This window comes from Nilaparvata lugens, chromosome 3 (genome assembly GCF_014356525.2).
Source record: "Nilaparvata lugens isolate BPH chromosome 3, ASM1435652v1, whole genome shotgun sequence".
NCBI lineage: Eukaryota > Metazoa > Arthropoda > Insecta > Hemiptera > Delphacidae > Nilaparvata > Nilaparvata lugens.
The window spans coordinates 45,263,654-45,289,017 of record NC_052506.1 but is presented as its reverse complement, the minus strand read 5'-3'; the positions used below and the strand labels follow the sequence as shown (position 1 = coordinate 45,289,017).

Genomic DNA, 25,364 nt, shown 5'->3' with positions numbered 1-25,364 from the left:
TGTAGTACCCTTTACTGACAAAGCAATACAAGCAGTTGAAACGAATGCTATGCTATGACTCAAAATGGCGACTGCGTGTACCCAGTCTTTATAGTTCCTTAGCATTGTCCAACAACTATGAGTTGTGACGTCAACGTGGGCGAATTTGGCAGTAGAGATGTTGGCTTCAACGACTTTTAGTATGAATATACAATTGGCCGTGTCTACTCTATAAATGGTCTAAGGCCAGAACATACAGCCGATCAGCTGTACACTAACGAAGTGTACGCTTTTGAACAGCTGATCACCTGATGGTTCTAGTCTTGTAGTTACGTAAGCAACGATGGAATCTTACAGCTAGCCGCCAAATTTGTAAAATTTAAAGAAAATTCAGTTTTTGGGTCTTATAGTCTTCGTCTTCAGCAACCATCACACAACGGTAGCTTTTTTCTACAAAATCTATGGATCTAAATTCTTGATCTATCTCTTCTAGCTTTCTATCTTATTTCTTTTTGCTAATTGTCGATTGAAACTCCTCATCCATCATGAGACTGTAGGCAGGTAAGCAAAGTATGAAATGAGTTTCTGAAATCAAAAACCTAAAGCTTAATCAAAAACCTAAAGCTCAATGTTTTGATACGGTACGGTAACGTATTTAAATTTAAAATCAATGTTCATTAATCCCTATTTTTGTACATTATTATACTGTAAACAGTAGTGTAGCAACTAATAATTGTAATAATAATAATTCAAATTCAATGCCTATTTTAAATTATAATAAATTGTTTTTGTTTATGACATGGACAAATCATTTTGGCATGTTCACAAATGAACAAGTCAATAAAGAAGAAGCTGTCATACCATGAGGCAAGTGAATATAGTAAAACACGCTTTAAAATCACAATAAACACAATCCTGTGGGACTCCACAGCTTACTGTACCAGAGATCTCACACCTCACATCATGACCATCTGTTCATGTCCTTCCAAGCCGAAAACACAAGAGGACTGTCATCAACACCAGGAAGAGAGCTTTGAAGCCAAATTGCATGCATGCAATCAACATTTCGAACTACCGCGAAGCGATTTTTAAACTCTAAAATGGTATTTAGAGGAGTTCGGCTCTTGAAGTGGTCCCCCTTACAACCAGGGTGCATGGAGCTTAATTCAACTATGAGACAGCAGATAGCTTTTCAGCTTAACCACGGAACTAATTTCTTTCTAAGCCACTTCCGAGTGAGCTACTTCTAATCACTTTCCATGCTGCTATACATTCACAACATATTCATAACTATGGTGACAGACTGTTCAAGTGTTGAATGCTACCTGCTTGCAATAAGCCACCAGTGCAGGGAGGGACCACTGAACTATCTTATTGTATATTGTATCATGATTATTGAGTGAGATCGAGGGTTTATGCGGAGGATCGTGGTTATTACAAAATATAGGATATATTTGCTGGTTTACCTTGATTGCAAGGCTACAAAAGGCGGTGTACGTTGAAGTCGACTATACTTTGAACGTGGTTGATCGACTAGTACTGGCTTGAAGTGGGGTGGGCAGCAATCCTTCCAATAGATAAGAGATAGATACGGGAAAGAGAGGTTAAAGCGAGCGACAAGCTTAGATCTGTACTTCTGTAACTGTAAAGTGCATAGTTCATGACATTGGAACAGAAATTAATATTCAGTTTCATGCCTATTTATTCATTCAATTTATACAATTTAACAATTACTATTCAGTCTGATGAGATGATAGTGGTATAAGAATAGAATACAACTGTACGGTACTTGGATGAACATAATTTAAAACTAAATTATAATAAATAAGTACAGTGATAAGTGATAACGTTGATTAAAATGAAAACAAGAGAAAGAAATAGACAAAAAAGATAGAATATGGAGAAAAATTAAACCGAAGAAGTCATGCAGTTCATGATCTTTATGCAAAAGCACGTTATTGTATTTCTTATTGCTGTTATTACAAAAAGAAGCACCCGTACTCTCTTCACTGTACACAAGGTTGCATTTACAATTGAAGCTATAAGCTGTGGCGCGCTACCAATTTATCCTAATAGGTTCGTTAGCCTTCACCTATATTCTAAGGAAAGTCATCGGTTCCAAATAAGCTGATATCTTGATATATCATGAATGGATCTAATACTTATGAATAAGAAATCCAGTTCAGAGCAAATCAAATTATAATTTAAAAAAAAATGATTCAAAAATTTCAGTTTACACCAGAACAATCACACATAGATTGAACATGATTGAGGTTACTAATATGTTTGACCTGTTCATCAAAATAGATTCCAAAAGCTTTCACAAAAACTCAGAAATTATTGTTTCAAATCAAGATAAAAATATATAACTTATAGATTAAGAATACTTATCTATCGTTTACAGGGTTCAAAACAGGCTTATGGCTTTCAACATTAAACGAGAAATTCAACACAAAATGAAAAGAAAAATTGAAATCTACATTCCATGTATGTTCAATAACATCAATAAACTTTACAAAAACATTTAGATCACAAATAAAACATCTTAACTTTCAATTATTTAGGAAAATTTCAACAGAAGCCAACACTCCTAACATAAGCCAGTCATTAAAAGGTTTGAGAGAAACGCCTGGCAGAAGTACCTGGAATAAGTGCCTAGAGCTTCAAAGCATAAATACGTTATCAATTCCCAATTAGCAAAGAACACAAGTCTACAAACATTATATCTATTGTTTTCAATAAAACTTTATTTTTAAAGTTATTTTAAATTCAATTAATCTTTATGTTGTTTAGAATTATCTGTTTATTCAGAAATAGAACTTTGTTACAGTGATACAGTGGGATGTTCAACACTAGTATATATGATAAATTCCCTGTGAAAAGTTTAGTCCAAATATCGATTACACCGATATTTGCAAGTGTTATTAATATTTTGAATATCGAATTGGAGATTCGATTTTAATCGTGAAAAAATGTAATATTACTGTTGATACCAGTGGCAAGTATTAGGTGCTGGTGTAGAAGCGGTGAGATATAACATGAACATTTGACTCCCACCACATGGGACACAAATCTGCTTTTTTTTAGGGTGGGGGTGAAAGTTTTGTCAGTTTGTTCTCGGCAGGTATACTCACTTCCAACATTCTCTGTGCCTACCCTGCAGATGTATACAATTGGGAACCACAAGTATTTTTTCCTGGTCTGTAGATGAGTTAGAGGATACGTCCGGGCTTTGCCAGGCCCACGTACCGCCGGAACTGTAAAGTGGTGGTTCTATTCAATGCAGGTTGAACTCATCCATGATACTCACCTAACGACTTGGAAATGCCGTTGGGTAGTAGTTCGCATGTAACACCTCACGGGATATGCGAACAGCAGGTGCTCACTTGGACGTATGGCGTTAACGCGTGGTGTCGTGGCCAGATCCATGTCTCTTTGATTAATCACTGTAAAGAGTACAAGTCAATGAGTACAAGTTAACAATGATTATTAAAACCTGGGTTTCGTATAAATAAATTCTTAGCAGAAGATAGAACATATTGTGATTTTATTTCATCATACTACATTTACAGTGTTCACTTTCACTTTTTCTAATAAGTCTTGAACGTTTTTTATATAAACAATCTTTTTGCTCTTTAAGATCTGCCGTGCTACCAATTTTTCCTTAAACGGTTGGAATAGCATTTAACACCTATCACCTAAGGAAAGTTGTCGGCTCCAATAAAATAGATTCTTGATAAACTGTGAATGGATCTATTGCCTATGAATGAGAAATCCAGTTTTCAGAGCAAATTAACTTATAATCTTCAGATGAAAATTTTGACAAAACACAGAAATATACAAAGAACAATAACTTACAAGCCTAATGATTTCAGAGTTATTACGAACTAAATAGTTATTTGTATATCTAGAGTGAAAAGTACGACTTTTTCTCCCTGAGGGAAAAGTTTGAAGCCCGAGGCGAAGCCGAGGGCAACAATTTTCCTGAGGGAGAAAAAGTATTTTTCACTCGTGATGTACACAACATTTTTCCTCCATCTACATTTTTTTATAGAAACTGCAAATAAAATCATTTTAATAACTTACGTATTGGTGACAATTTTTCCTAACAACATAACCTAAAATCTAAAACCTAAAAACTGGCCGTCTGATTGGCACTGCTGGTTGCGCTATCTACCGGCTAAAGTTGTAACTTTAAATTATATCAGCTGGGTGTTTACCAAAAATGGCTGACTCCAGATCACGCGGTTCAGATTTGAATAAATTGCAGATCAAAAATATTTGTTGGCTGGTATTTTGAATAGAATTAGATATTTTAAAAATTGTATAAATTTTTATCGTCTACTAATATTAAGAATATAATATCATACAAACATATATTTCATGAGTTGATCAAATTTCTGGTTGTGGTATTGAATTCAGTTGACTCAATGACAGACACCTCTTTATGCTTTCTCATCTGAGCTTAGACCTTCTAACCTATTATAATGTAAGTTTTTAAAATAGAGATGCTTCCCATGTTATTTAAATGGAGTCACTTTTACTCCCTAGGGAGTTTTTCTGTTTTTTACTACCGAGAGCGAAAAAGTGGCACTTTAGTATTATGTTTCAGGGAGTAAAGTAAGTACTTTAGCCAGTAGGTGGAGGAAAAATACTTATCTAGTTTACAGTTGAAACACAGTGGCTAATGGCTTGACAATACAAACCGCTAAATCTGACCAAAACAGCACAAAATTTTATATAAAACTCAATTTAAAACATTAATAAAACGAAAATGATTTAGAGCAAAACTTTACAACACAAACATAGCCAGCCATTAGTTTCAGAAGAAGATCGAACAGGAAAAAGACACAAGTTGCCAGTCACGAAAGACAACGCCCTGTTCAATATCGATCTCCACAGACACGTCATCAAAAAATTATAACTTATAAGTTTAGAATTCACATTCTACATCTGTTCTCAATAAAACTTTAATTTGAAAATGTTATTTTAAATTTTTATACATATCTCGATTTTAAATAAACCATTTATCTTTTTAATTCTGTCAACCCAGCCTCGGTGACACCATGGAACAATGCAACAAACATTTACGATAATAAATTCTCCGTCAAAAAGTTTATCCGTCTATTGATAACTCTGACATTTACTATAAAGTTCCATAGATCTCGAATTGAAGATTCGATTTAAATGTGAGAAGAAAAATGTAATATTACAAATACCCCCCTCTTGACATAAAAATTTTACTGTTTGAAAATTTAAAGAAAAAATTTACATTGACCCTAATGAAAATTGTTGAAATTTAAATTTGAGAACAGTAACAATTTTTTCTAGAAAAAAAAACAATACATGTCATCCAAAAATATTGAAAATTATTATAAAAATTCATCAATAGCGTTTGTTATATGTTTCCAAACAATATCTCAAAATATAGAATATCAATATTACTTTTGATTTAGCTTTATAATTTAAAGAAAAATATCTCAACAGAAAGTTTAATATGTAAAGAATAGTTTTTTGAAATTGCACATAAATTTAATAGATAGAAAAATTTAATTTTTATTGCATAAAAAAAATTTAGTATGTTGAATAAAAAAATTATTATTATTATTATTATTTTTTTTTTTTTTAAATGAATTGATGAATTGTTACATTTAATTTTCACATAAAATTTCAATAAATCAAAAAATGTTCATTTCTTTCACTATTTACGCAGTTGATTTTATTGATGCACATTTTGGAAAACAGTCCGTTAAGGCACTCAGTATGATTTTCAGTTAAGTGTGACTCCAATGTGATGACGTTAGTGTTGGGCTGATCTGGATGCACGTAGTGTTGGGCTGATACTTGTAGTCGACTGCTGCATACCAAACTCGATACAGGTGACATCTCAGTTAGCATTGCTTCATGTTTGTAGTAGACGGCTGCATTCCAAACTTGATACCGGTGACATCTCAGTTAGCATTGCTTCATGTTTGTAGTAGACGGCTGCATTCCAAATTCAATACAGAGTCACATAAATTTTGTATCATATTTGTAATTATACAATGTACATTTCAGGCTTGAAATGACAATGTAATTCATTTTTTTGGAAAAGAGATAGACGCTGCATACAGGATTAATTTAGGTGAGGATTAATTTAGGTAAGGTTTGGTTTTTTGATATTTTCAGCTTTCAAGGTTTAGAGTTCTGCATACAGGAATAATTTAGGAGAGGATTTTTTGAATCAATTCTTTCATGATACTGTGACTGTTCTTCTGAATTCAAAGTTGTGAATGTGAACATGGATGACAATTACCTCCAGGTAATGCAGTAGTGTTGAAGTTTGAGATACTTGGTCAGCAATAGGCGTTGGCATTGCTATTGGCGTATTCTTTGGTGTCGGCTTTGGCATCGGCGTTGATATTGGCATTGGCGTTGGCGTAGCTATTGACATCAGCACAGGCATCGGCGTTGATTTTGGTGTTGGCATCAGCATTGGCGCAGGCATTGGCGTAGCTATTGGCATTGATTTTTGTTGTTGGCATTGGCGCAGATTTTGGCATTGGCGTAGCTATTGGCATTGGCGCAGGCATTGGCGTAGCTATTGGCATTGATTTTTGTTGTTGGCATTGGCGCAGATTTTGGCATTTTGGCGTAGTTATTAGTGTTGGCGCAGGCATTGGCATTGATTTTTTGTTGTTGGCATCAGCGTTGGCGCAGGCATTGGTGTAGCTATTGGTGTTGACATTGGCATTGACATTAGCGTAGTTATTGGTTTAGGCCGCAGCGTAGATTTAGGCGTAGATATGTCACACTAGTTTGAAAATCACCCAAATGTTCTTAACACTCTTCATGGCGTTCACTTGTTACTGATTTCGAGATTCACATGATAACTATTTCAATGTTAATGTCTGTGCTGTACCTGTTGTCTTAAAATGCTTATAAACTAAGAAGAAAAACTTGATTAGGCTATCCATACAATCTAATACACATAAAATTAATTTTAAATATATATAAAATTGAAATTTGTTAACATCTTATTATACAGTCAGCAATACATAAATTGTGAAATATGGACATATCAATGATAAATTTAAAAAAAAAAATCATTCATTTATTCACTGTTCAAATATCAACATTTTAATCCATTCTTCAAAATAGAAATATAATTTCATAACACCCTGTATCATTATCAAAATTGTAAAAAACAAACATCATAACAACACAACAAAAATTTAATTTCAATACATATTTCAATAATTTCAGACATTTGGTCTTCTATTCAATCATTTCATAATATATTTGCATTTCATTATTATTTAATATAACATTTCATTTATAGCATGTTCATTTCACATTTATGATTTATCATTCAGGGTTTCAAAATTATTTAGTTTTAATTTTTTTTTTTGTGTTCAAAAATTGTATAAAAAAGCAAATTATTTAATATTGTTAATCATCGTTTGTTGGATACTATAGTTTATTTCGACTTTTCAATGTTCTAAACACAAACTACATTTCATGACAAAACTTTACTATCAATCATTAAACAAGAAACCATTCAAAACATCAATAATATTTTGCTTCAAAGGCAAACAATATTCATCAGTCATCATTTTGCATCTATGGCAATCAACATTATTAATCAACACAAAAAATATTATCTCATTACTGCCTCTCTAAGTCATAACCTCTGTTATTCCTTCTTTAGGCAATAATGGGTTTCCATCTCAAAAAACAATCACATACCAGCAAAATTCTAATCAACAAACCCCACTAAAAATTCTACATACACTCCAGCATCCATTTCAAACGATAATCAATCATATCAAAATTTATAGAACAAACAGTTTTAAAATTAAAAAAAAAATATCAATTACAAAACACTTTAGAAAAATTTTAGCCTTTAACTCATTTCAATTGATAATATAACACAACGTTTTAAATTAAACCAATTATTTTTTAAAATAATTTAAAATTTAAAGACTGTATAATAAGTATAAACATTTCAAGATTATGATACAAAGATGATCAAGATGAAATACTGGGTAAATAAGTTCCCTAAAAAATACAAACAAGAGAAAAAGAAAACTGGGTAAATAAATTCCCTAAAACAATACAAAGAAGAGAAAGATTAATTAGAGCCTATCCTACATGTCAGTACTGAACTTTCATGAGGAAGTATATTTAATAAAATATACTACTATGGAATTTTGTAAATTCCAAGTATGACTCTAATTTGTTATAATTGTGAGCTATCACTCCCACAAAAACAACTGGTGAAGGAAAAAATGTTGACTATTGTGACTGGGTGGATAGTTCCTAGATGTCTGTAAGGCAATGTGATAGCAGACTCTAGTATCGGACCACAAAAACAAAAGTATGCAAAAGGTTTTACAAACATTTGATGTTGCAGTCATAAGGTTTTTATATCGCAAACAAGTAGGTCAGATAATCGAGTCCAGCCGTATGTGGTTCACGCCCACACCTCTAAAAAAATCACACCTACTTGTCTACCAAAAATCCAAAGTATTGGACAGCAAAGAAAAAATAAAATGCAAAATGGGTTAAAAGCCCAGAAGAAAACTATAACCTAATTACATATGGCTTATGGCACGATATGCAATGAAAGATGAGAACATGGGACAAAATTGCTCTGAAAAACCTAATTACCTAATATAATACCTAAAAAAAATAGACATGATTAAAATATGTAATACATGATGAAAAAATATACCGCAAGCAAACAATTATTTACACAACAATGGATAGATTTTAGAAAAGTTAAGTTTTATCAACAATTAAAGATTAGGAAAATAAGCTACTATTTCAACTTCCAAAATTATTTCAGAAAAATACAAATTTAAATGACTATGGACAAGATTGGTTAAGATATGCTTCATAGAAGAAATTTACTGAATATTACACAAAGACAGGAAAGAATCGAAAATTGAAAAGATTAAGGGCCAAGAAAATAGGCTACAGGAAAGAAAAAAGACACAATTATGGACTCTTACCATACACTGTGTAGCGATTATGCTATTCTGAATCCCGGCATAACACAGGATTCCTAATCATTGTGTACTGGGGAATACCCTTTCATCATGTGATTCACTGTCATCATCTTGTAAATAAGCAACTTGAAACAACCTTTGAATACTAACACATCAATGGTGACTTTGTGCTTTGTTTTCTTCAAGAACATAGTTTTATTCATGGGTTCATTTGTTTCAACAAAGCCATTTTGCTTGCAAAAGTTAGTCATGTTCACTTGAGAATGCATTGCATACACCTTTTCGATTTTCAGTTGAAAGTTGAACTCATCAACTTGACTCAAAGCAACATTCATTTTGTTCACATTGTTTCTAACCTCCACAGAAACCTGTCTCATGTAATCATTCATTTTATTTATAGTTTTCCTAACCTTCAATGTAGTAATCTGATCCATAGAAACATTCGATTTGTTTACTGTTTTCTTAACCTTCAATGTAGCAATAGTACTTTCTTGATAGTTGACTTTCAATGAAGACAACTCCCTACCTACTTCTTTACTCAATTCTACACTTTCACTATGGTTGACCCTTTCAACAACAGTAACTAGGCCTACATTGTCAGAAACTTGACTGAGTTGATCTTGTAACTTAACACTACTATTATCCTGCTTCAATTTGTTTTCATTTTCATGATTATCACTCAATGTTTCAGCAAATTCTTGCTTCATATCATCAAACCTAGCATTAAACTTAGCATTTTGCTCATCAAATCTAGCATTTAACTCATCAAACCTAGCATTTTGCTCTTGTTTAAAATTATCAAACAGTTGTGTTAAGGCAGCTATTAACTCATCATCATTTTTAATATTTTTCATATTGTATGCCATTTTGCTAGTCTGCACAGATAATATATTCATTAGGACTTGATCTCTCTTGAACCGATTTCCCACTCAGCAACAAACCATTCACAACCTATCAAGATATCTATCCTACTAATAATTTTTATAACCAGGGATTTCATAGTGTACCATTTGGGACATATTTATTTTGTAATTCTGTCCCACCACAGGGGTAACATTTGCCGTGCTACCAATTTTTCCTTAAACGGTTGGAATAGCATTTAACACCTATCACCTAAGGAAAGTTGTCAGCTCCAATAAAATAGATTCTTGATAAACTGTGAATGGATCTATTGCCTATGAATGAGAAATCCAGTTTTCAGAGCAAATTAACTTATAATCTTCAGATGAAAATTTTGACAAAACACAGAAATATACAAAGAACAATAACTTACAAGCCTAATGATTTCAGAGTTATTACGAACTAAAAATACTTATCTAGTTTACAGTTGAAACACAGTGGCTAATGGCTTGACAATACAAACCGCTAAATCTGACCAAAACAGCACAAAATTTTATATAAAACTCAATTTAAAACATTAATAAACGAAAATGATTTAGAGCAAAACTTTACAACACAAACATAGCCAGCCATTAGTTTCAGAAGAAGATCGAACAGGAAAAAGACACAAGTTGCCAGTCACAAAAGACAACGCCCTGTTCAATATCGATCTCCACAGACACGTCATCAAAAAATTATAACTTATAAGTTTAGAATTCACATTCTACATCTGTTCTCAATAAAACTTTAATTTGAAAATGTTATTTTAAATTTTTATACATATCTCGATTTAAATAAACCATTTATCTTTTTAATTCTGTCAACCCAGCCTCGGTGACACAATGGAACAATGCAACAAACATTTACGATAATAAATTCTCCGTCAAAAAGTTTATCCGTCTATTGATAACTCTGACATTTACTATAAAGTTCCATAGATCTCGAATTGAAGATTCGATTTAAATGTGAGAAGAAAAATGTAATATTACAGATCATACAGCTAACTATGACAATTATAAATTTCTGTGCTTAATTCCAATATTTGTGACTAGTTGAGAAATAATCATATCAAAAGTCCACTTGTCCTTAGAGGATAAGGGTGGTTTAAAAGTCTATTTCTTTTCTATTGGAGGGTTTAATAATCATCCTACACTATAGGATGTCCTTGATAAAATAAGGATGATTATAAAGTGGAAAGCACTCAGGAATGGGAGAATCATCTAAATTACTCTTGAAACCATTGCTATAGTGAGGTCCACGTTATAATGACAGTATATTTTGATCTACTTTGGTTTTGCTATCATTGTCTATCATTCGACAAAGCCGGTGATACTATCCTTTTCCAGGTCCACAACGATGCCAATTATGTTTTTGACAATGTAGAAATATAATCAATTAATGCAGAGAATCGGCATTGCTATTCTTCTATCTTTATCCACTGCCATTATAACGTGGACCTCACTATAATAAACTTTGCATTGGAGGAGTTTGAACAATGAGTAGATGGAGAGGAGATGGAATTGGCAAATTTAAATACAGATTTTCCTAATTATAAATTAGCCATTTTAAAGCTCTTTTGAAGCAAAACAAACTTCTTTAGCTTGTAATGTTACTGAGAAATTTGAGAAAAAATAAATTTCAAGTTAAACAGGCGAGAGTGAAAATTATTGAATAAAATTGCTTGACATTTTCAGAACCACATATTTTAAGCTATTTTATTTCATTGTCATGAACCACAAGGTTTGACATACCCCCAAACATCAGTTCCTTCTTTAAGAAGAGAAATAATTTTTTTCAACTTTAAAAACTAAAAGCTGATCAGACAGTTTTGGCTGACAGAGTAAAAACGCTGAGGAGAGGTAGAAGTGGGGCTAGCATTCTAGTCACCCCTCCAGCCAGCTAGTGGAAAAAGCTTTCCACTTTTCTACTGAATAATTTCACACACTTTTTCATCGCCTACCTCCTGAGACAGACCGAGCTGACCCGTGGATGGACATCCCCTGGTTCTCCATTCAGCCCATGGCAACTTAGGATGGACATCAACTGTATAACGGTATCGTTCCACATTCAAATTTATTTTTACTATATTGTTTTGATTTTAGAAATTCCAAATTAATTATAAATGAATAATGTTTTTTGAACTGTCAAATAACTTGTTTAAATAAAAAACACAATAATCTGTCCAACACAATTCTATCTAACGTTTTGAAAAATCATTTGCAACAAGTTTATTTTAATTTTTTTAAATTGATTAAATGCTCGAAATTTCATAACCCTCCTTAATTGTTCTGTATTAGAATAGTTGTAGCATAACTAATTTTATAAAACCAAAATATGTTAAAATTCACATTTAAATCAAATAGAAATTTCTTTTAAATAAAATAAATCTGACTCCTAAAAAAAATGTTTTTCTTTCAAATTCCATAAAACATCTAGTTGATAATATAAAAAAAACCAACTGCTTTTGCTCTACCATCAAATGCTACGCAGCAACAATTTACATTGTTCCCGTCTGGGAACTGGTGGATCGCCCCCTTTTATTACTCTTACCAAACAGGTCACCAATCATTTATTACAAATGATGGATACCACTGTTCAACAATTTAATGTTACATCATATAAAAAAAATATTATTAGCCATTTTATTTTATTTTTTTATGTGCATATCACATTATCACACTTACTACAACACAGATAGACAGAGAAAAGAAAATATTGGATCCATCATTTCTTCTCTATTTGGAGGCTTGATGGAACACTTAGGTGAATGGCTGCAAGTTGGCCTGATGTTCAGAATTGGGGTGTGGTTAACCTGTCATCCTCAGTAGAACAAAAAACTAATCCCATAAGATTTTCCTAATTAGACATGAGGAAGAATCCACTTACTAAGATTTTAAAATTATAAAACATTCTCATTCATCTTATTTATTCACCAATAACATGAAAACATGATCATAGAATGATAGGGAAAGAAAAGACAGGCTTACTATTTTATTATCTACTAGCAGGTGACCCATGCTTTGCAAGGGTCTATTTTAAAACTTGAAAAACTGAAAACTTGACGTAATGAAATCTAGAAGAATTGAAAATAGGCCTTTAAGAATCCTTGGTTGATTAAGAATTTATATGCAACATTTCAAGTAAATCAGTCCAGTAGTTCAGATGTGATGATGCGTCAAACATAATTTTCCCATCATTTACACTTGTATACGTGTTTAAGCCAGTTCTATCATAATAAAGGAAATGCATGAGAATAAATTTTGAAAGGTTTAAGATATCGATGTGCGGTTTTCACTATACCTTTTCTCTGGAAATCCTGTATCATATGCCTACCTTTGAATTAAAAAAAAAAGAAGTTGGATTCAAAATTGCGGTTCCAAAATGGCAGAAAAAATTTTGGGTGTCGACGAAAACCCTGTTTTTATCATTCAAAAAGGATCCCCAATCATACTTATCTTCTAATTTCACTTAAAAAAATGTTCAGCTGTTTCCATACAACAACTGGAAGCATGACAAATAATTGAAAACTTGATGTAATAAAATCTTAAAGAATTGAAAATAGGTCTATAACCATCCTCGGTTAAGCAAGAATCTATACGCAAAATTTCAAGTTAATCAGACCAGTAGTTCAGACGTGATGATGGGTCAAACATAATTTTTAATACTTTACAGGTGTATAATCCAGTTCTTTCCTTTATTATAGTATAGAAGAGGATAGATGGATGGATGATTATTGTTATTTTACTAAAAGATAGAATAAGTTGGATAGTTTCCCTTTCAGTGGGAGTTTTGACAACCCACAAAACTCATTTTTCATTTGAAGATATAATGAAAAGGTGCATAGGACCTTATTTTTCTTGCTCAGCTTGCCAAAATACCTACCCCTCATTCCAATATTACAATTTTCGACTGACTACAGTCATTCTATCCTATCCTATTATTTCCTGTGTATGATTATATAAAATCACTTCATTTTACACATGTGTTTCCAAGTTATTTTATAGTAATTGTATGTTTACCAATGTATTTTAATTATAATTAGTATTATATTGTATTGACGTTTCCAATTGTCATTTTTTATGTGCTCAACGGAATAAAAGCATTCTTATTCTTATTATCAGGGCTCGAATAATTTTGAAATTTTATTTAAATAAAAATGGAAGGGAATAATTTATTTATGTAAATATCAACACCTTTATTCAAAGACATATTAACTGCATGCGTCTTCATATTGCCGATAAAGCATTGATGAAACTCTAGACGTTTACTTAGCACTTTGTCTCAAAAAACTGTTATAGCTGAAAAATTAATAATCCATGCCACGTGTAGGCCAATACATTGCATCAGGAAAACGAAGTTTCAAAACTATCCCCCAGTTGCACGTACGTCGGTTAACATTTAATCACGATAAAATGGTATACTTTAATCGATATTAGCGCTAACCGAAGCATTTTGGTTGCTCAAAACAGAAATTTCAAGCGATAACGCCGATTAAACTAACCGATACAAAAAATTTTAAATTCTGATGAAATGGCACCATTTTAACGGCAATTAGCTGAAATGAAGAAAGTTTGGTTGCACAAAGGTAAAAATCGAAAAATAATTCTGGTTAAACTAATCTATATGAAAAATTTTAACAGGCCATTCATGGGGAATTAAATCCAACTAACGCCGATTAGGTACCTACCTACTGATAGCTGTCTTCCAATTAGTTTTTGGTAAAAAAAACTACAGAATTCAAAGTATATGCTAAATATATGAATGAATTTCATCTGCTAATAAAAAAGAAAAGCGTATTTAGCTAATATTAGCATTCAAAATTGGATTCTGATTTTTGAGGGTTTTTTTCGATCTGGCTATTGTGCAGATAGCACGACAAACTGGCGACAGACAACATTTTTATGGCACATGCGTAATGAATAATCATCGCTTCAATAACATAACCTCACTTTTGTGACATTTGTTCAGAACTTGCACCAGTAGTAGAATAATAATATAAAATATAGAATAATAGAATAAGTTATAGAAGAATAATATAAAATTAGTTATAGAATAATAATATAAAATATAGAATAATAATTCTATAACTACTGGTCTAAGGTTCAGAATAATAACATCTGCCGGTTAAACTACAGAGTTGCCGGATTGTGAACCCGTTACTTATAACTTATAAATATTTTGAAACTTCGTTTTTCTGATGCAATGTATAGGCCTACACGTGGCAATTTTTCAGCTAGAACAGTTTCTTGAGACAAAGTGCTAAATAAACATCTACAGTTCCATCAATGCTGTATTGGCAAATTGAATACACATGCAGTTAATGTTTCTTTGAATAGAGGTGTTGATACTTTTACATAAATTATTCTCTTCCATTCTTATTTAATTCAAAAATTATTCGAGCCCTGATAGAATGATTGACTCAATCAGTCGAAAATTTTAATAATTATTGAAATGAGGGGTATTTTGGCAAGCTGAACAAAAAATAAGGTCCTGTGCACCTTTTCGATATTTGTTCAAATGAAAAATGATTTTTGTGGGTTGTCAAACCTCCCCCTAAAAGGGAAAATATTCAACTTATCCTATCATTTAGTTAAATAACAATGATTTCTGCATTGAATAACATGTTCCTTGCTAATAACAATTGAACTCTTTGTGTATTTAGATATGACCTACACTGTATATTTATATAATTCTATTAATTAAATACATGGGAATTGAAGTATTCATTTCAGTCAGTTCATGGTTAGTTGATGAAATTGATTATCAATAAAAAACATGATTATAATTTTATCAGTACAGGTCTAAGGTTCAGAATAATAACATCTGCCGGTTAAACTACAGAGTTGCCGGATTGTGAACCCGTTACTTATAACTTATAAATATTTTGAAACTTCGTTTTTCTGATGCAATGTATAGGCCTACACGTGGCAATTTTTCAGCTAGAACAGTTTCTTGAGACAAAGTGCTAAATAAACATCTACAGTTCTATCAATGCTGTATTGGCAAATTGAATACACATGCAGTTAATGTTTCTTTGAATAGAGGTGTTGATACTTTTACATAAATTATTCTCTTCCATTCTTATTTAATTCAAAAATTATTCGAGCCCTGATAGAATGATTGACTCAATCAGTCGAAAATTTTAATAATTATTGAAATGAGGGGTATTTTGGCAAGCTGAACAAAAAATAAATTCCTGTGCACCTTTTCGATATTTGTTCAAATGAAAAATGATTTTTGTGGGTTGTCAAAACTCCCCCTAAAAGGGAAAATATTCAACTTATCCTATCATTTAGTTAAATAACAATGATTTCTGCATTGAATAACATGTTGCTAATAACAATCAAACTCTTTGTGTATTTAGATATGACCTACACTGTATATTTATATAATTCTATTAATTAAATACATGGGAATTGAAGTATTCATTTCAGTCAGTTCATGGTTAGTTGATGAAATTGATTATCAATAAAAAACATGATTATAATTTTATCAGTACAGTATTAGTTGAATGAATTGTCGTTGTACTAAATTCTTGGTCAACAATATTTTAATATTGGTATTTGTCCATTCATTATTTTTGCAGAACTTATTATTTTTTTTGAATTAGAAAATATTTATCAGGTCCTATCAATTTATCATTCACAACAATGAATTGTCCAAAACATGAATTTAATCAAAATAAAAAAAAGCTCTTATACTTCTGCATTCATGTTCGCGAGCGTGTTTGCATGTTTACACTTGTGATGAATAGCCAAAATTGTAGAGCTAACTAAACCGTGGGGTCCCATCTGACCGAATCCCAAAAGGTCGAAGAGTATACTTTCCCATATAGTCGAATCCCATCTAGCCGATTAGATTCGATCAATTGCGACAAACTACAACTATTTCTATGAAATGGGATTCGAATATTTGAGAATCGGTCAGATGGGAAAATGAAATCTTCGACCTTTTGCGACAGTTGAGATTTTCGGCCAAATGAGATTACCATTAAAACTTTTTGATCATTTGGGATTCGACCATTTGGGAAAGTTCAAGTTTAGTGGCATGTCAAATGACCGATTCCCATTTGGCCAAAATTTTTATTTTGTTGCAAAAGATCGAAAATTGAAGAATCCCAAATGGTAGAATTGAAACTTGTACTTTCCCAAATGGTCGAATCCCAAGTGATCGAAAAGATTTAATAGTAATCTCATTTGGCCGAAAATCTCAGCTGTTGCAAAAGGTCGAAAATTTGATTTTCCCATCTGACTGATTCTCAAAAAGTCGAATCCCATTTGATAGAAAAATGTTGCAGTTCGTTGCAAATGGTCGAATCCTATTAGGTAGAAGAGTTTTGTTTTCCCATATGGTCGAATCCCATCTAGCCAATGAGATTCGATCATTTGCGACAAACTAAAATATTTTTCTACCAAATGGTATTTGACTGTTCGAGAATCGGTCAGATGGGAAAATAAAATTTTCAACCTTTCGCAACAGTTGATATTTTCGGCCAAATGAGATTACTACTAAAACTTTTTCGATCATTTGGGATTCGACCATTTTGGAGAGTAAAAGTTTCAATTCTATCATTTGGGATTCTTTAATTTTCGATCTTTTGCAACAAAATAATAATTTCGACCAAATGGGAATCGGTCATTTGACATGCCACTAAACTTGAACTTTCCCAAATGGTCAAATCCCAAATGATCAAAAAGTTTTAATAGTAATCCCATTTGGCCGAAAATCTGAACTGTCGCAAAAGGTTGAAGATTTCATTTTCCCATCTGACCGATTCTCAAACAGTTGAATCCCATTTGATAGAAAAATGTTGTAGTTTGTCGCAAATGATCGAATCTCATCGGCTAGATGGGTTCGACCATATGGGAAAGTATACTTTCGACCTTTTGGGATTCGACTATTTGCGACAATCAAAAAAACTCTTCTACCTAATAGGATTTGCAACGAACTACAACATTTTTCTATCAAATGGGATTCGACTGTTTGAGAATCAGTCAGATGGAAAAATCAAATCTTCGACCTTTTGCGACAGCTGAGATTTTCGGCCAAATGGGATTACTATTAAAACTTTTCGATCATTTGGGATTCGACCATTTGGGAAAGTTCAAGTTTCAATTCTACCATTTGGGATTCTTCAATTTTCGATCTTTTGCGACAAAATAATAATTTCGGCCAAATGGGAATCGGTCATTTGGCATGCCACCAACTGAACTGCACGGCGAATTGTAATGGAGGCCTCTGATTGGCTGAAAAGTTAAGCGTTCGGAGTGCGGTACGGGAAACAGTTGAAACAGAGGCGAGCGGCACGGCGAACGGTTCGGAGTACGGTACGGCGAATGGTTAACAGCTGATTTTTAACTTTATGAAACATGCTCATGCTTGCTGAAAGGCGCGATGTTCGGCGGAATGCACGGTTTGCTGCGCGGTTCTAGATTCGGTTCAGCATGTGTGGTCGCACCTTTAGATGTTACAGGACATTTATACAGATCACAGGCCAAAGCAACATAATAATCTATAGGCTACTATAATAAAGGAAAGAATTGGCTTATACACGTACGGATTGGAAAATTATGTTTGACACATAATCAAGTCTCAACTACTGGACTGATTAACTTTAAATTTTGCATATAGATTCTTAATTAACCGAGGATGGTTATAAGCCTATTTTTCAAGATTTGATTTCATCAAGTTTTCAATTTGGCATGTTTCCAGTTCTTCTATGGAAGCAGCTGAACATTTCTTTTAAAAGGAAAATTAGAAGATAGGTATGATTGGGAATCCTATTCGAATAATAAAAACAGGTTTTCCGTCGACCCAAATTTCGTCCACCATTTCTGAACCGCCATTTTGAATCCAACTCCATTTTTTTTAATTGGAAGGTGGTCACATGATATATGATTTCGATACAGGATTTCAAGAGAAAATATGGTGAAAACCGCACATCGATACCTTTCAAAAGTTATTCTAATTCAAAGATACTGATATATAATCCATCTATCTATCCTCTTCTATACTATAATGAAGGAAAGAACTGGCTTATACACGTTAAAGGATAGGAAAATTATGTTTGACGCATCACCACGTCTGAACTACTGGACTGGTTTACTTGAAATGTTGCATTTTAAAATATAACCTTGCGAAGCACGGGTAACCTGATAGTTGAAAATATAATAGGATACCTCTCAATATCCCTAATCAAATCATGACTTCTCATAATGAAAAAATAATAATTCAGTTGATATAAACGAATGGAGAATGCAGGAAAGAAACTGAAAATATCTAAATAATTTATGTCTCAAACATTTTCTTTGCAAAAGAGTAACATAATTTGAGAAAGCATATCACTTAATAAAATAACATTTTTTGTGAATTTTCCCAATGTACATTGCATTACACCCAGCAAATGAATATTATGTCCACTTCATTTTGAAGAAAACGTTTGAGACGTGAAACAGATCACATTTTACGATATGACGTTATTCAAAGATATTTTAAAAAGTATTTCTTGATGTACATACTCAATATTCTCTTGAATGCTCACTCCTACCTTTACATAATTTATGTAATCAAATAACAAGTAATCCAATAGCCCTTATTTTATAGCATACAATATAAATGTATCATTCAAATCTTGTTCAATTTAAGCAACATTGTTTTCTAATAAGCCCAATTCTTTTTCAATTTCCATCCTCTATTTTATATGTTCCTCGTCTGTGTTTGTGCTCATAATAAACACTCATTGTGCATGCAATTCTAACGTAGTAATCATCATTGATAACATAATATTTTAATGTTTAAAGTGGAATGAATCAATACTTTTTTTGTTGTGAATGTTTTTTCCTAGAACTGTAAAATTTTCTAAACCGGGAATCTTCAATTAAATCCAAATTATTGCTAATAATAACCGAGTGAAGTATATTCTAAGTTTTTTAGATTTCTTCAATAAAAAAGTGAATTGATTCTATCACACTCTTATGTAATATGATCATTAGGAATGGAAAATATTCCATTTTCTAATCATTATAGAATTCAATTTTGGAAATCAACTACAAATCAGATTTTAGTCATAGCTTTCAATAGTTGTATTTGTGAAATAGTTCGTTATTTATGATATGTGGATCAAAGTTATTCAAGTCTAATTGAAAAATCTGGTGTAGTACACTCAAACAACTTTCCTTGCTCATTGATCTATGGGAAATAACATTATGCCGATTGGCGGCTAAATAACTATGATTATACTATTGTTATTGTGTTCAGAGTACATTTTCCTTTGTTCGAATTATGAAATTTCAGGATTTTTTGAAAGTTATCAAAACAGACAGCTGTTCGACAAATAAAATATCGACATGTGTTCTTTTGAATAAACTGCTCTACCTACCAACCTACCTCACTCACGAGAAAGAGGTTACAAAGTAAATTTCTCAGGGATGGGGTGGACCCCCTGTTAGTTTCTCAGGGAGGAGACTCATTCCAGTTAATAGAGCTGATATCTAACTATACAGGGTATGAATTTGAAAAAAAATCGGTCAAGTCATTTTTGAGAAAATCGTGATAGAAATTTGACAAAATTCATTCTTCTCAGGAATATTACTGAGCTCCTGCAATTTTCTCAGAAATGAGACCCATGTCAGTTGATAGGGCTTATAAATAGCTATCTATGGTATCAATTTGAAGAAAATCGTTAGAGCCGTTTTTGAGAAAATCGTGAAAAACATGTTTTTTTAGTAATTATCCGCCATTTATTCCGCCATCTTGAATTGAATTTCTTATTGTCGTGTCCTCATGGTATAAGCACCTTAAGTTTAAAATTTCAAGTCAATCGGTTAATTAGAAATGGAGTTATCGTGTTCACAGACATACACACACACACACACACACACACACACACACACACACACACACACACACACACACACACACACACACACACACACAGACCAACACCCAAAAATCATGTTTTTGGACTCAGGACACCTTGAAACGTATAGAAAACTTGAAATTGGGGTGCCTTAATTTTTTTTGGAAAGAAATACTTTCCTTACCTATGGTAGTAGGGCAAGGGAAGTAAAAAGGAATCACTTCTATTTCATTGTTTCAAATATGTAATCCACATTAGTTTTTAAATCACAAGAAATCCGATTTTTCAAATTCAATCTAAACAATAATTAATGTTTTTATGTTGATATTCATATTTTAATGTCATATTCATATTAATTTTGCTATTTATTATTATCTTGGAAGTCTTCAATATTCCAGGAAAATTCAATTCATTACACATTACTATGATAGTAGGTACGTACTTCCGTCATTTTTTTCATTCAGCACTAACTTATGTATCTTTGAAAATGAATCGCTTCCAGTCTAAAATATTATTTATATTTGTTTCAGAATTGTTTGGAATGAGAGAGATTGAGAGAGTTTGGTCGGTCGACCTATTTCCTAGAGTCGAGTCGCAGCCTAAGCAACCCAATAGCGGCTGCTGGTCGCTGCAGAAATAGGGATGGTTAAAAATAGTCGGGTCACGTGACCACTCGTCAGCCAATGGCGTGGCGTTTTATGTGTCGCTTGGTCCGTGAGGAGCTGTGATCTCTCGGCCAGTAGCTAGGAGTATCTCCTACGTAATTCGGTGCTTGAGCCAACTGCAGCTACTCACTTTTTTCCAGGTAAGATTCTTTCCGAGAAAATTTCACCTAAATCTCTGTAAAATTTTCATGGTTTGTGCAGTTTTATACGCCTGAAAATTCCAAACAGCATGACATATTTCATTGAATAAAATTATTGTAATGAAAATATGTTTTATTGGAATAAAAAATTGCCGATATTGTTTTTGAAAAAAGTGTATGTAGCGATCTAACTATTTTGTTCCGAGGTTCACGTTCTAAGTGTAGTTTTTTCTCGCATCCCTAACTGCTTTCTGACATTTCTTTTCAGTTAGGCTGTACTGACGATTTTCAAATACTGTGTACTATGTGGCTTGGAATCAAGTAGCGATGCGTATTGAAATAACGATAAAATTGTTTCTTAATGTATAAAAATTGTGAAAATCGTAAGAAGCTGAATTAATAAGGTTTCTGTAGCTATACATGCTTAATAAAATCTCACAATATACCGTACTATTAAAAATTTTTATTCTTTGAATTATATTAATATTGAAAAAGTGATGATTCATTTGATGATTCAATGATGATGCATTTTCAAATGTGCATTCTGTGAAGTTAAATGAGAAAATAATTAGTCAAAATCAATCAACCATATAAATATATTATTGCTATTATCATGATTCAACCAGATACAAAAACTGAATGACATATGAATTTCAAGTGTTTTATTATTTTTTTGTCAGATTAGAATGATTTTCTCCAAAAAAATCGCAATTCCCTCAATTTACGTAATTTACGATGAAAAAGTATGATTTGAAAGTCTGCAGCATCATTTGGTTCTCTCAAATGATTTTTTCTTCACCAGGATGCATGTAAAAAATCGGAAATTTGGTTCGTGTCTACGAAATTAAAACCCTGAGTCCTGTCCAATTTCAGAAATTCATTTTTTTTAAATAACATTTATCTAATTATAACTTCTATGGTCACATTCTTGACAAGAAGTTGAATCCTATTTCATTTATATACCGCTCCATATATAAAAATGTATTGATTGCTTGGTTTTTGGTTTTCACAAGTGAATAACAACCCTAACACAATGTATTTTTCCGATACTTTTATCCGGAATTGCTAACACAATTTGTGACGGCACTGACATCTATACCAGTGCAATATTGTATCTGTTCCTCTATACTTTTCAGATTCTTATTATTTAGAATGAATATCGATTTTTAAGAGACAGCCGTCTTCATGGTTTGAAAATAAACTAAACATATTTGAACATTAAACATAGTTTTGACTGTCACTTGGGAAATTAAGGTCATACCATATATTACTTTCTAGTCATACATTCTATTCTCAATGAATTGTATGTTTCTATTTTTTCATTATTTACAATATTTGGAATTATCTATGAAAAAACTAAACCACTTCAAGATGACTAGGCTAAATATTTCAATTAACGCTCTCCTGTATTGGTCTATTTCCATAGTATATCACTTATCAAGGAAATCGAATTCACGAACCTTTTCCAATAATATTCACACGAGCATTTGTTACTTCAAATTCTATTTCGTTCACAATTCTTTATACTAGTAGTTCTGTGAACAGTAGAACTCACGCAGTATTCTCATCCACAAGTGATGAATAATTCTATAGTCTGATTTTTACTCTAATATTGGCGTATGAAGGAGGCTCCTTTTTCCTTCTATATTATCCTTGAAATGCAAAATTTCCAAAAACATTGTACATACGTCGACGCGCAATTAAAAAAGGAACATACCTGGCAAATTTCATGAAAATTTTTTACCGCGTTTCGCCGTAAATGCGCAACATATAAACATATAAACATTCAAACATTTAAACATTAAGAGAAATGCCAAACCGTCGACTTGAATCTTAGACTTCACTTCGCTCGGTCAATTAAAAAATTCTACCTTCAACTTGTGTCTATCTTGAGAAATCATGTAAGTGGCCTTGGCCTACTTCCATCAACTTATTCAGGAGCATACATTGATTATTGCATGAATTTCATAACATAACACTTGTTTCTCGTTTGTCCATTTTGTTCTCATGTATTTGAAATAGTATCTTAAAATTTATTCGCATCACAAATAATAGGAACTGATTTTATCTTAATTTCTAAGTTAAATCAGAGAGAATACATACATAGGTTCTAATTTTTCGGTTCTTATTCTATAAGTATAAACTGAGATAGGACCAACTAGGCATTTTAAAGAGCAATAAAACGTGACTCATGATATAAAAACTATTTTTAGTTTCTAAATCGATCGAATATACTATTTTATTTTGATTAGGTTTTGAAAATAATGTCCTGAAGAATACGGCCGGTAGCTTCGAAGACGATCACTTGAGTTTTAAGCAGGTGTTGCACACTATCGCAGGATATGTCAATAGTCCAATGTTTCAACATTGCTAAAGTGTGAGGTCCTTTGAAAATACCCTTCAGATATTCCCAAATAAAAAACTCAGATCTGGAGACCGAGCAGGCCATTCAAGTACACCTCTCAAAGAGTCTAGGCGTCCTGGAAACATTTCTTTCAAAAAGTTAAGTGAAATTAGATTTGTGTGAGCATCATCGTAGTCTGCTAGGCGTGATTCTTGAGCATTATTTTACATAAAACTCCAATTAGAAATGCGAGATCCTTGTCAAACTACGGTCTGAAATGCCCAATGCATAATACTTTCGACGAGCAGAACGTTCCTGTGATCGTTGAACTGCTGATCTAACTCTCTCCAAATTTGATGACATTGTGATGGATTTGCGACGACCAGTTGTGTTTCCTCCAGTTATTTCTATCTGATAAACCCAGCACCGAATTGTGTTAGCATTAGGAATTTATGTTAGCATTGTAGCGTCGAAAGTTGAAATGTAATTTACCTATTTAGAAAAATGCAAGAATATAGAATATAGAGAGATTTACAACTTAACTCATTCAAATCCAGTACTACCCTCTGGCCTTGTTTGTAAACAATCCTTCATCTTGCCTGTCTGACACATATCTCCTTAATCCATCTTTCAACTTCTCTCGTCTTAAGTCACCATTACAGAAGTAAATTGAACAATCGCCTATTGGAGTTTGTTTTAGCATTCATTTCTAATCATACCTCTTTCTCAACTATATTTATTGATACACAAATTATTAATTATTATTCTCTCTTTTATCTCCATTTTCATGAGTCATAATAATGTGTCATTGGCTTATTTAGCAAAATGACACCTTTTCTAATAAATAAATTAATAATATTCTATCTTGGTATATTGAGGAAACTTCTTACCAGCGATGTTTTGCAAAGTATTACTGCTTTCTGCATTAAATTTTGCACCCAAACAGGCAGTCTTAAACTGTGCAACCTTTCTGGCAGTTCCCTTGGTATAACAGCTGTAGCTGACACTACTACATATTATTATTATTAACTATTCCTTTTATAAGCACGCTCTTGCGGATATATTTTCAAAGAAGGGGCACTTTTATGCAACCTTCCTTTCATCTTTATAACACTGTTTGACTATTTTATAAACTTAAGCACAATACGTGCAGTGTCAAGGAGTTATTATTATTATTGAAAAATATTTTTTGTCTTAATAACTAAGTAGCCGGAGATCAATTCTGATCTCAAGACCAAAATAGTTGCAATTCAAAGCAGAGACTCATTCACTCTTTTCCAGATCAGAGGCTTAGAAACTTGCGTACAATATTAGTTGTACCAAGAACTGCTGCTTTCTGCATAATTCTCATATGCCAGTTCTCCAACTGCAGTTGTTCCATTGCTTGTCTCCATTCTTTTGTGACCAGTCCATTGGCAGACACTACTATAGGGATTATCACCACCTTCCTTAATTTATACATATCTTTCAGTTCAACTGATAGGGGCTGGTATTTTCTTTTCTTTT

The 25,364-nt window shown here is 32.5% G+C and overlaps 1 protein-coding gene across 15 annotated transcripts in view; it reads left to right on the top strand.

Annotated features, from left to right (window-relative positions):
* The first annotated feature begins 309 nt into the window (after nucleotides 1–309).
* LOC111046396 (troponin I) overlaps nucleotides 310–25,364 on the top strand; it is an 84,528-nt gene continuing 59,473 nt past the window's right edge. For 6 of the 15 annotated variants that reach the window (XM_022331935.2, XM_039423878.1, XM_022331933.2 and 3 more), the window contains exons 1-2: nucleotides 370–540; nucleotides 21,240–21,514. The gene's annotated coding sequence lies outside the window, so the exon portion shown is untranslated. Of the gene's footprint in view, nucleotides 541–11,690; nucleotides 11,905–21,239; nucleotides 21,515–25,364 lie in introns of all 15 variants that reach the window. The other 9 variants (XM_022331932.2, XM_039423877.1, XM_022331931.2 and 6 more) reach the window with 4 other exon arrangements.